Genomic DNA, 12,067 nt, shown 5'->3' on the forward strand with positions numbered 1-12,067 from the left:
GACAAAGACTTCAGATGGTGCTTGGGGTCCAAGACAACCCACATAGGTCACACAGCCGGAACACGCGTCAGCCTGCTGCTCTAGTTATATTACTAGAACTGGCTTCCATTGCTGAGGTTATTTTTTTCTTTTGTTTATTTTCGAGACAGGGTTTCTCTGTTGCTTTGGATCCTGTCCTGGAACTCGCTCTATAGGCCAGGCTGGCCTCGAACTCACAGAGATCCACCTGCCTCTGCCTCCCCAGTGTTAGGATTAAAGGTATGTGCAACCACTGCTTGGTGCTAAGATTATTTCTATTCAGAAGTATCTGTCTGCCTAGGAAACGCTCCTCTGTTTCTACTACAGGAACTTTCTTTGCTCATTACCATAAATCTTCCATGTTTCATGTGGTTATCTAGTCTATCACTACAAGAAATCCTACTTGAGAAGGCCTGTAAAGACAGGCATAGTTGGTTCTCACTAGAGGAAGATAAGTTCCTCTAGTTGAGCTCACTTGGAGAACGATCAGCAGGCAGGTTTCACAGTGTACATGCTTACATAGAAAGTTTCAGTTATCTTCGGGACTCTGCCTGCAACTCTCAGTAACGTGTCTCTCTAGCAATGTGAGGCCTAGGGTCAATCAATCCCTAATACAGAACCAGGAAAAAAAGGAAATGATCTGTGTACAACACTTGGAGGCTCAAAAGGGACCTCTGAATACTGGACTCACATGTTCTTAAATATGAATCAAAGATAAAATAAGGAAATTTTTGTATCTTCCCTTAATATAAACACAATCCAAATGTGGAAACAACCTAAAATCTAAAGCAAAGAAATGAAACAAAAAACAGAAGTAGCATCCAAACAGGCTAGGCTCCCCAAAGCCAGTGCATGCAGTAGGATCAAAACCCAGTGCCATTGTCCTTGGATTTTCAGCAGCCCTCATTGTCCACCATATTCAGAGTCCGGTTTTATCGCATGCTTTTTCAGTCCCAGTCCAGCTGGCCTTGGTGAGGTCCCAATATATCAGCCCCACCGTCTCAGTGGGTGGGTGCCCCCCTCACGGTCTTGACTTCCTTGCTCATGTTCTCCCTCCTTCTGTTCCTCATTTGGACCTGTTTGGATGCTCACCTTCCTAGATCTGGATGGAGGAGGGAGGACCTTGGACTGCCCATAGGGCAGGGAACCCTGACTGCTCTTAGGACTGGAGAAGAAGGGGGAGGGGAGTGGGGTGTGGGGAGTGGGGGGAGGGGGAGGGAAAAGGGAGGCGGGGAGGAAAAGGAAATTTTTAATAATAATAATAATAATAATAATAATAATAATAATAATAATAAAAGGAGTATCATTGTAAGGGGATAAAACCTGAGTGAAGAGCAAATTCTCTTGTTAATTTCACCCAAACCAACTTCTGAGGACTCTAACAGTATAAATGCAAGACTATTCTTTATGTATATTCTCACAATAATGGATGTTCCAGATAATGGAGTGATCTTGGACATGATACGTAAGCAATCTAAGCTATAGTTTCTTCATGTATAAAATGGCAGTGACAGTCTCCAAGTTCACAGGTTATGGTGAGAGCAAACAAATTAATATTGGCAAAATCCCCAAGATAAGATCTATCATAAGTAAATACTAATAGGGTGTTCTGTGCCATCACTGTGGGTATTATTACTGTTGTGAGTATAACAGACCCCTGGAGTAGAAAGTAGAGTCAGCCCAACTTCTCTGATACAGTATTGCTTTTCTCTATATTGCTACTAAAGCTCTCTAGCTATAAACTTAAAACCGGGATAGTGATGCCTCTACTAGTTCTTTCATTACTCAGGATGCTCTCTCTCTCTCTCTCTCTCTCTCTCTCTCTCTCTCTCTCTCCCTCCCTCCCTCCCTCCCTCCCTCCCTCCCTCCCTCCCTCCCTCCCTCCCTCCCTCTCTCTCTCTCTCTCTCTCTCTCTCTCTGTTTTTGGGTGTGCTTCCAAACAAAATTCAAGATTATTTTTTCAATTTCTGTGACAATTGAGTTGGAATTTTGATGGAGATTTCTGTGAGTCTACAATTTGCTTTTGGTAGTATAGCCATCTCCACAATGCAGGAGCATGGGAGGTCTTTGCATCTCCCTGTATCTTCTTCCATTACTTTCTTTGCTATCTTAACATTTTTATTTTAAAAATTTGTCTTTTGCTTCCTTAGTTAGATTTATCCCAGGATATTTTTGAGGCGACTGTGAATGGGATTGTTTCCCTTAATAATTTCTTTCTCAGTATGTTTTCACTTGTATCTAGAAAAACTACTGATTTTTATGTGTTAACTGTGTATGCTGCTACTTCACTGGATACTTTATCAACTGTAGAAGTTTCCTGGTGGAGTACGTAGGTGCTTTTATACAGAACATTACATCATCTGAACATAGGGGTGATTTGTCTTCTTTTATACAGAACATTACATCATCTGAACATAGGGGTGATTTGTCTTCTTTCTCTATTTGTACCCCTTTATCTCTTTCACTTATTTTATTGCACTAGCTAACTCTTCAAGCAATCTACTAAACAAGAATAAAGAGGGTGAATGTCCTTTTCCTGTTCCTTATTTTAGTTGAAATTCTTTTTTAAAAATTTATTTCATTTTTTTAAAAGAAACTATCCTTTTTTTTTCCTTTTACATGCCAATCCCAGTTCCTACTCCCTCTCCTCCTCCCATTCCCTCCACATACTCCTTCCTATCCTCCTCATTACTCCTCAGAGGGGGTAAGGAATATTGTTTTGGGGAAGGCCCAAGGCCCTCTCTACTATATCTAAGCTGAGCAACGTATCCATCCAAAGAGAATAGGTTCCCAAAAAGCCAGTACATGCAGTAGGGATAAATCCTGGTGCCACTGCCAGTGGCCCCACAGTCTGTCCCAGCCATACAACTATCATCAACATTCAGAGGGTCTAGTTTGGACCTATGCTGGCTCCTTCCCTGTCTAGCTGGAGTTGGTGAACTCCCATTAGCTCAGGTAGACTGTTTCAGTGGGTGTCCCTATCATGGTCTTGACCTCTTTGCTCATATTCTCACTCCTCCCACTCTTACACTGGACTTTGAGAGCTCAGCCCAGTGCTCCACTGTGGGTCTCTGCCTCTGTTTCCATCAGTTGCTGGATGAAGGTTCTATGGTGATATTTAAGATATTCATCAGTCTGACTACAGGGCAGGGCCATTTCGAGAACCCTCTTTTCTATTGCTTAGGGTCTTAGCTGGGGTGATCCTTGTGGATTCCTGGGGATTTCTGTAGTCAACCTACCTCAGGACTCAGCAATACCACCACTCTTGGGTATGCTCAATCAAGCTAAAGGGTCATTTGTTCAACTATGTTCATAGTAGCATTATTTGTAAAAGCCAGAACCTGGAAACAACCTAGATGCCCCTCAACTGAAGAATGGATAAAGAAAATGTAGCACATTTACACAACAGAGTACTTCTCGTTAGAAAAAAAAAATAGCCAATGACATCTTGAAATTTGCATGCAAATGGATGGAACTAGAAAAATAAACACCCTGAGTGTTTATTTATCACTGTCTCCAAGACTCAGGTTAACATCGGGGAAAGGGGTGTGGAAAGAATTTAAGAGTGAGAAGATAGCAAATAGTTTTGGATATGACAGTACAGTTGAATTCAAACTAACATCGGCTGTGGTTACTTGTACAAAATAGGGCTCATGCGGCACATCTGTTCCTTAGGGAAAGGGAGCCATTTTCCTCTGTGATGTAGTCACTGTAGAATCACCTTTGCTCTTGGAAATAACCTACATGTACATTCATATCACTGGCCCCAATTTAATGCACTGGGATATATACACATATACACACATATATGTACATATATGGCTGTAATTAATATAAAAATATACATGTACATACATATATAGCTGTCATTAATACATAAAACATAAGTGTTTATATGTGCCAAAACTCACTGTGCTATATTTATCTGGCAAAATATCCAATACATGTCAAAATTACAGGACAATCAGATGGAGAAAGGATGCTTATCTGGCCAAAGATTTTACATATACAAATATATGTTTATGAAGATATGACAGTAAGAGGGGAATATGTTGGACAGACGAAAGAATTGCCAGATGTACAAGGGGCTAAGAGAGGTCTGCCTACAGACCTGAACTGTTCTGTCTCATGAATTCAAGTATTCTATAATCTTTGAAATCTATTTAAAATTTTGTTTTGATCTAGTATATTTCATGATATGTTTATATACAAATACACTTTCATATATCATTAAGATATAGTTAATCTAATGACATATTTTCCTAATTTCACAATGTTTTCATGCAAGTATTTCGATGCAGCATAAGTATCTAAAAATGAGGGTTTTATGCAAAGAATATTTCCACCTACAATAATCAAATATCTTTGAGAAAAGAGACTGTAAGCAAAATGATTTAAGATAACAAATGATTACATCTTTCTACCAATTTAAAATGTCTCTACGGGACAAACATTAAAAATATTTACATTGTTACATTGTAAAAAAAAAAAAAAAGAAAGAAAAATAAACACCCTGAGTGAGGTAACCCAGACCCAGAAAGATGAACATGGTATGTACTCACTCATAAGTGGATACTAGCTGTAAAGCAAAGGATATTGAACCAATAGTTACATTCTAGAGAAGTAACAAGGTGAACCCTAAGAAAAACATACATGGATCTGCCTGAAAGGGAAATAGACAAGATTGCAAGACAAAATTGGGAGCATTGGGGTGGGCAGAGAAGGGAGAGTGGAAGGGAAGTTGAGGGGAAAAGGGGAGAGGGAGGAGGACTTGAGGGAATGGGATAGTCTAGATGGAGGAAGGCCAGAGATGAGAGCAAGGAAAGAGATATTTTGAGGGAGCCATTATGGGGGCTACTTAGTAGAAATTCTTTTGAGTTTCTTGCATTTAACATATTTTTGGTAGTGGGATTCCTGTATACTGCCATTATTATAATGAACATGTCCTCATGTACCTAGATTTTCTAGGACTTTTACCATAAGAGAATTTTGGATTTTGTCACAAAGCCTTTTTCTGCATCTTGTGAGACGACCGCGTGGCTTCTGAAAAACAGTATAAAATGCCTTGTAGTAATGGATCAATTAGCTTAAAATGTACTTTTTATAAAACATGCTCTCTGTTATCCTTTGCTTCCCACAGAAAAACAAGTTCTCCCAACAATCCTGTTTATATAAATGGCCACAACGTGATTAGATAAACAGTGTAATTAAATGCCCGCATGCAGAAGTCTTCGCTTTCTTTTTCAAGACTAACGGAGGCGATCTGTCTTCCCTACACACGTGCCTATGGCTGTCTTCTGGAAAGTGTAATTTGGTAGAACTCCCTTCCGTGATGTCACTAATTTTAGTTCCTAGGCTACAGATGCTGTCCTTTGCCTTGGCAGTTATTAATATCCCCCTCCTTTGTGCACTAAACAGGAAGGGTTTTGTGTCTTTCAAGCAATTTATAGACTAAATTAGCCCCCAAGAGTGCCGCATAGCACATTATATATTAATGCACAAGATAAAAATTATAGAATCATATATTTATCTTATGTTTATAGGAGCCAAACACATTTATGTTTTTATTTTAATAGTATTCTTAGTTATAAAATCATAAAGCCATACCACAGAATATTGATTTGATATAAAATAAAACCTCTCTCTCTTTCACACACACACACATACAAACATACTTTCCATTTGAATTTTTTCTGTATGCTAACTAATAAATGCAAAATGTGTAAGCGGAACTCCTTTTATTACCAAGAAAGGCATTTGTAAATAGAGAAATATTTTTGAACTAACTGAATATGGCTAGTTAATAAATATCTTACAAGAGCAATTAGAATGTTAATTTTTATGGTTAAAGGGAACTTCCTTCCACTAATACAAATTATTATAAAAGCTTCTAACAATGACAGAAGTAGCTCTGACACTGAAAACATCGAGCAAAGCTGTGATGAATGAAGAAACCAACAGTACATGGAACGTTACAGGAACCACAATAATTTGATCAAAACTTTACAACAGGGGGTGTGGAAACTTTGAGTAAACATATAAATCATATATAAAACATCAATACACGTATGACATTACTTTTATATGAAGCACAAGGCTATGTGTCCAACAGGAAATATAAAGCTGTATGGTACAGAGAGAACTCACCACCTAATTAGCAAAAGTATGACATTAGAAAATTTGTCTACTCCACTCTGTCTTATTTGATTATTGATAAGTCATAAACCTGTAACTTGTTTTATAAAGCAAATATATTCTGCTTTACAAAACGTGTGCAAACATAAAATTACAGGGAAACAGAATTTCAGAGGAACTTTACAAAGTTTGCAGAGGCTCTTTCTAGAGGATAGCTTCTCTGGTTTAATATTAGCTGGATTCTAGGTCAGAACATCATTTTCTTGAGGCAGTAAAATGAAATTATCTCAATATCAATGCTGGGATATTTTAATGTAAATTGAAACATCATTAAATTTCACTTTAAGCACTTCAGAACACATCCTTAAATTTAGGTCAGCTCAGAAGCAAAGAGAAATTGGGTCAGCACTTCATAGACTGTGAACTCTCTAAGAATAGTCTTTCTATCTCATCAAAATCTGGTGTATAACATGTGGCTATTTGGTTCATTTTTAAGGAAAGAATCCTCTTTTAAATATTGAATAAATGATGTAATCTTCTGCCTTCTCATTGTCCTTGACAAATAAGTATGGAAGATTAGTCTATTTAGGACCTATAAATCAAACTATAATAATAGAGAAGTAAAATAGCCAACAGTGAACATGAAGAATAAATTGTTGACAGACACTGTCAACAAGGGTGCAAGAGCATCTATACAGTGCTCAGGGTCTTGGGAGGTGGAAAGATGACGACACACCAGCTCTGTTCCTGAACATTTCACAGCTTATTAGAGGGACAATGAGAATGAAACAGATCAATAGTGGACTAATGTTTTTATATTATTGCTCCTGGAAACAGCTTTATCCTTTGAATAATTTAAGTCAATACACGGATGAAACTAAACCATAGTGTAGTTCATGGTTTCACCACAGTCAAAAGACAGAACAAAATATTAAAGACTGAAATATTAGGAAACCTAAAACTATGAAACTTTTATTAGGAAACAGAGAAATGCTTTAAGATATTGGAATGAGCAAGGAGTTGGGGAATGTGGCTCTCAAGTCTAGGAAACAAAAGCAAAATGAAGACACTACAAAGTTTCTGCAGAGAGAAGAAACAACTAGGTTCCTGACAAGGTAATAATAGCCCAAATATCCAAACAATTCAATTCATGAGCAAAGGTAACCATAAAATAATCATAATCCAATTTATTTAGACAACAGATCTAAGGTGGTGTTTTTCCAAGGAAGACAAACAAACATCTTCCAACCAGTGTGTGAACAAACGCTCCACAAGAGCTCTCAGTCATGATAGCCCACTTCACAGCTGATAGGACGAATACTATCAAGACAAAAGTGCTGGGAATATAAATTAGTAAAAACATTGTAGATAACCATGTGGATTTTCTCAAGGAATTAAAAACAGAACTACCATATGATTTATTAGTAGCACTAATTGGTATATATATACATATATATATATGTATAATGTTTGAAAATGTATGTACATTGTGTACTAATTCAAATGTGTGTAAAATTATTTATTCAACATTATTGTTTCTTTAGAGTAGAAACATTTAAACCAATTTTTCTAGTTTTTTGATAAAGAACAATGATATATATATATATATATATCAGAAGAAAATGAAATCACTCTGTCAAGGATACATCTGCATGATCATATTTATTGTATAAAATAATAGCCATAAGAGGCACGAAAAAGAACCAATTTAAGTGCATATCAACTGATGAGTAATCAAATTTTATATATTTATATAAGTGAATATATATAAATACATATGTGATACTATTTCTCTAAAACTGGCATATAATTTATCATCCGTATGAACATGGATGGTCATTCTGTTAAGTGAAATAAGCCAGGAACAAAAAGAAAACCACCACATGATTGCAGTCATATGGAATTAAAAATGTGAATCTCACAGAGGCTGAAAGCAGAATGTTGGCTACCAGAGTCTGGGGGAACATTAGAGCAGGGGTTATGAAAAAGCTTCATGAATAGTAACAAGCTATTATTACATAGGAGCAAGAAGTCATGCTGTCCTGCTGTACAGTAGAGTGACTGTGGATAATGATAACACATTGTTCTTTATCAAAAAACTAGAAAAATTGGTCTAAATGTTTCTAGTCTAAAGAAACAATAATGTTGAATAAATAATTTTACACACATTTGAATTAGTACACAATGTACATACATTTTCAAACATTATATGACAAAAAGTATGTATGTGTCAGTTTAAAAAACAATTGAGCTCAAAATCAAGAGAGGAAAAAAAAGACAAGTGTTTAATAAAACTCGAGAAACAGTTGACTCATTTTTAAAAAATTTATTTTATTTTATGAGTTTTAGTGTTTTGCCTGTATGTACACTTGTGTTGCTCATGCATGTAGTCATATATAACTATATCACATATATTCATTCTGTGTTAAGATCCTTATAGTGTGTCAAATTTATTCAAAATTTGTAGATTCAATGATTTTTAACAACTTGAAGACTATGTTATCAGAGTTTAAAAGAAAAACACCCAAGGCAGACAAACTATAATTCCCTGCAGCTGCCTAGAAGGGGCAAAAGGGGGAAATCATGCTATTTAAGCCATCTTGGAGGGCACAGAGGTCAGACATGTGATAGACAAGCAGCCACATGGCAGGGCTGGGTGGAGAGTTAGAGAGAGAGTAAGGAAGTGCAAAGTGTTAGGGAAGCACACTTAGAACAGAGAAAGACATAAAAGTTAAGCTTTTCCAAGTAATTCAGAAAAGTAGGAAGACTTACACAGTATATCTTTTAAAACAATTTCACAAAAAGTAAAATAAATTTCAGAGAAACATGGAGGCTAGAGAGAGAATTAACTGAAAAAAAAAATACTTGCTGCTCTTGCACAGAACATGGTTTAGTTCCCAGCAACCCTCATGGTGGTTCACAAAGCCCTTTACCAATTTCAGGACGTCTGATACCCTTTTCTGGCTACCATAAGCACCTCTCTCTCTCTCTCTCTCTCTCTCTCTCTCTCTCTCTCTCTCTCTAATAAAGGACATTGAGTATAATACCAATCAGTAGCATTTATTTAAAACAAATGACTATCTTTTCATATAGAAATGAGGATATAGCAAGTATCTCAGTACAGAAAAATGAAACAGTCAATAGAGGCAAAAGCAAAAAGTATCTCTCATTACTCAGTAGTAGGACACTCTTCTTTAGAAACTTGGAAAGTAGCAAAAAGTAGCAAAGAGAACTCAAGGGGGAATGTGTGAATCTCCCTGGAAAGGGGAAATAGAATAGATATCCCAGGTGAACTGGGGTTAGTGGGGACAGGAATAGGAGGGATGAGGTTGGGAAAGATGGAGGGAGAGAGTACAGGGAGAGAAAACTAGAACTGAGGGGCATCTTGGGGGAAGAGCTAGAAACCGAGCACAAGGAAACTGACAGGAATCTACAAGGGCAGCCCTCAAAAAGACTCCTAGTAATAAGGGGTATGTAACCTGAAGTAGCCATATTCTGTAACCAAGCAAGAGTTCCAGTAGAGGAACTGCAACTTCAATCCAGCCATAAAACCTTTCAACTACAATTTATCCTGCCTGCAAGATGTGCTGGGGTAATGGTGGTGCAGAATATTGTGGGAATGGTCAACCAATGACTGGTCCAGCTATAGACCCATGTCACTAGAGGGGCCCCAATCAATGAAACTGCCTGAAGTGCTAGAAACAAGAGGTTGGATAGCCCAGAGACCTAGGATAGAAGCAATTACCAGTGAACAGAAAAAAGAAAGGAAGGAAGAAAAGTCAGTGTAAGATGCCTAATGATATTCTGCTATACTCCATAGATTAGTACCTAGCCCAATTGCCAACTGTCATCAGAAAGGCTTCATCCAGAAAATGATGGAAACACATGCAGAGACCCACAGCCAAATATTAAGTAGAATTTGGGGGATCCATTGGAATAGGAGGAAGAGGGAGAAAAAGGATTGTAGGAGCCAGAGCAATCAAGGACACCACAAGAAAATACATAGACTCAACTAAGCAGTGTAGATCAATCTTCTGTCTGGCCATAGACATTCAGTTCCAAATAAATACACAGAGGCTTATATTAATTATAAAATTATTAGCCTATTGCTCAGGCTTATTACTCACTAGCTCTTACAATTTAAATTAGCCCATAATTCTCATCTATCTTTAGTCATGTAGCTTTATATCTTTTCTCAGTAAGGATTTCTCATCTTGTTTCCTGTGTGTCTAGGTAGTGACTGCGTCTCTGTTTTTCCTCTTCCCAGAATTCTCCTACTCTAGTTGCTACTAGTCAATCAGTGTCTTATTAAACTAATATGATTGACAAACCTTTACAGTGCATAAGAGCATTTTCCTACAGGATTTAACCCCCCCCCTTTTTTTTCCATTTTCAAAATAAGACACTGAATCTAATCTCCTTTGTTTAGCCTTTTTCCTGACCATTACCCATAACAACTTGCAACCAATACACTAAACAAAGACAAACAGCCATAATCCATTTTTTTTGAGTAATGTGGGTATCATTTCCTAGACTATTTCCTACTGATTGGCGGCACTGATAATCATATGAGGATCCAAAGACAATTTAGGATTATGGTCAAGCCCTAACTGGAGTATTCTGCAAGTTTGGATCATCTCAGTCAGCAGCCTTGAAGCTGTTCTGGGTGTAGAGGAAATGTCAACAGAAATATTTGGAGACATCAGATCATCTGGGCCTATCAGAGATTTTTCAGGGGTCTTCCTTGATCAAACCTTATCTTTCTTAACCCAGAATAAATTAACAGTCTATCATTTCTTGTGGAAACAAAAGCAGACACCCTTTCCCAAAGTAATATATCTTTTGCCTTATACTTTAAAGTCAAGACATTTTTAAAATATATGGATTGGTTTAATCCAGCAGCATTTATAATAAAATGTCTTTTAGCAGGTGTTGCTTCTTTCTCAGTAGTCAAACAATTCAAATATAACAAAATAATAAACAATACCCAGATTCTCTGTGTATTTTCCATCTTTATGTGGTTTTATCTTTTATTTTTATTTTTTTTTAATTTTTGGTTTTTTGAGACAAAGTTTCTCTGTGTACCTTACGTTGTCCTAGAACTTACTCTGTAGACTAGGCTGACCTTAAACTCACAGAGATCCACCTGCCTTAGCCTCCCAAATTATGGGATTAAAGGCATGTGCTACCAAACCTGACTACTCTATTTCTTTTTAAAAGCACTTTCTCTATCATTTTTCTTTTATCTCCCAAGCTTATGTATATTTTTTAAATTCACTGTAAACCATTTAGAGGATTTTATTCATCTGAATCTGCCTTTACTGTATATATCTTTCTTTTTTCTGACCACATGAGTCTTTAATCTGCTAAGCAATATGGCTAGTATTAAAGCTGTGGCTTTGGGGGCTGGCTCCACACCATTCTTCAGCATTTTGAGAGTTATCTTCATGGCAGAGGTACTGGTGGGAGCCTGATTTGTTGCCAGAACTCTGGAGTTTCTAGGTCCATGTCAAGAAGCCTAATTCCAGCTGCTTATATACACCATTTAAGTATTTGGTGGCTGAGACCCTTAAAAGAGCTGCCAGGTTTTTGCCACTAATACTGAATCAGGAAGCCTCTCTTAAAGGAGCCATGCCTCTGCTTGCTGCAAACAGAGTCTACAGGAGAAAATACGGTTACCAAGAAGCTGCACTGACTCTGTTCTTGTCTTCTAGAACATTTTTATTTTAAAATTTTTCTTAGGCTGTATGTGGAAATTCTTATCCCATGTTGGGTGCCATTTGTAGATGGAAGTTTCTGTCCTGCCTGGTCCTATAGCCATTCATCCCCATAAACACACAGAGGCTCATATTATTTATAAAATGGTTGACCTATTGTTCAGGCTTATTATTAGCTTTTACAATTTAAATTAACC

General features: G+C 37.2%; 1 protein-coding gene across 7 annotated transcripts in view; it reads right to left on the reverse strand.

The window, feature by feature from the left end:
• The window catches only part of Slc4a10 (solute carrier family 4 member 10), a 220,683-nt gene that overhangs the window by 45,435 nt on the left and 163,181 nt on the right, over positions 1–12,067 (reverse strand). The window lies entirely within an intron of this gene.

Source organism: Chionomys nivalis, chromosome 22 (genome assembly GCF_950005125.1).
Source record: "Chionomys nivalis chromosome 22, mChiNiv1.1, whole genome shotgun sequence".
Classification (NCBI taxonomy): domain Eukaryota; kingdom Metazoa; phylum Chordata; class Mammalia; order Rodentia; family Cricetidae; genus Chionomys; species Chionomys nivalis.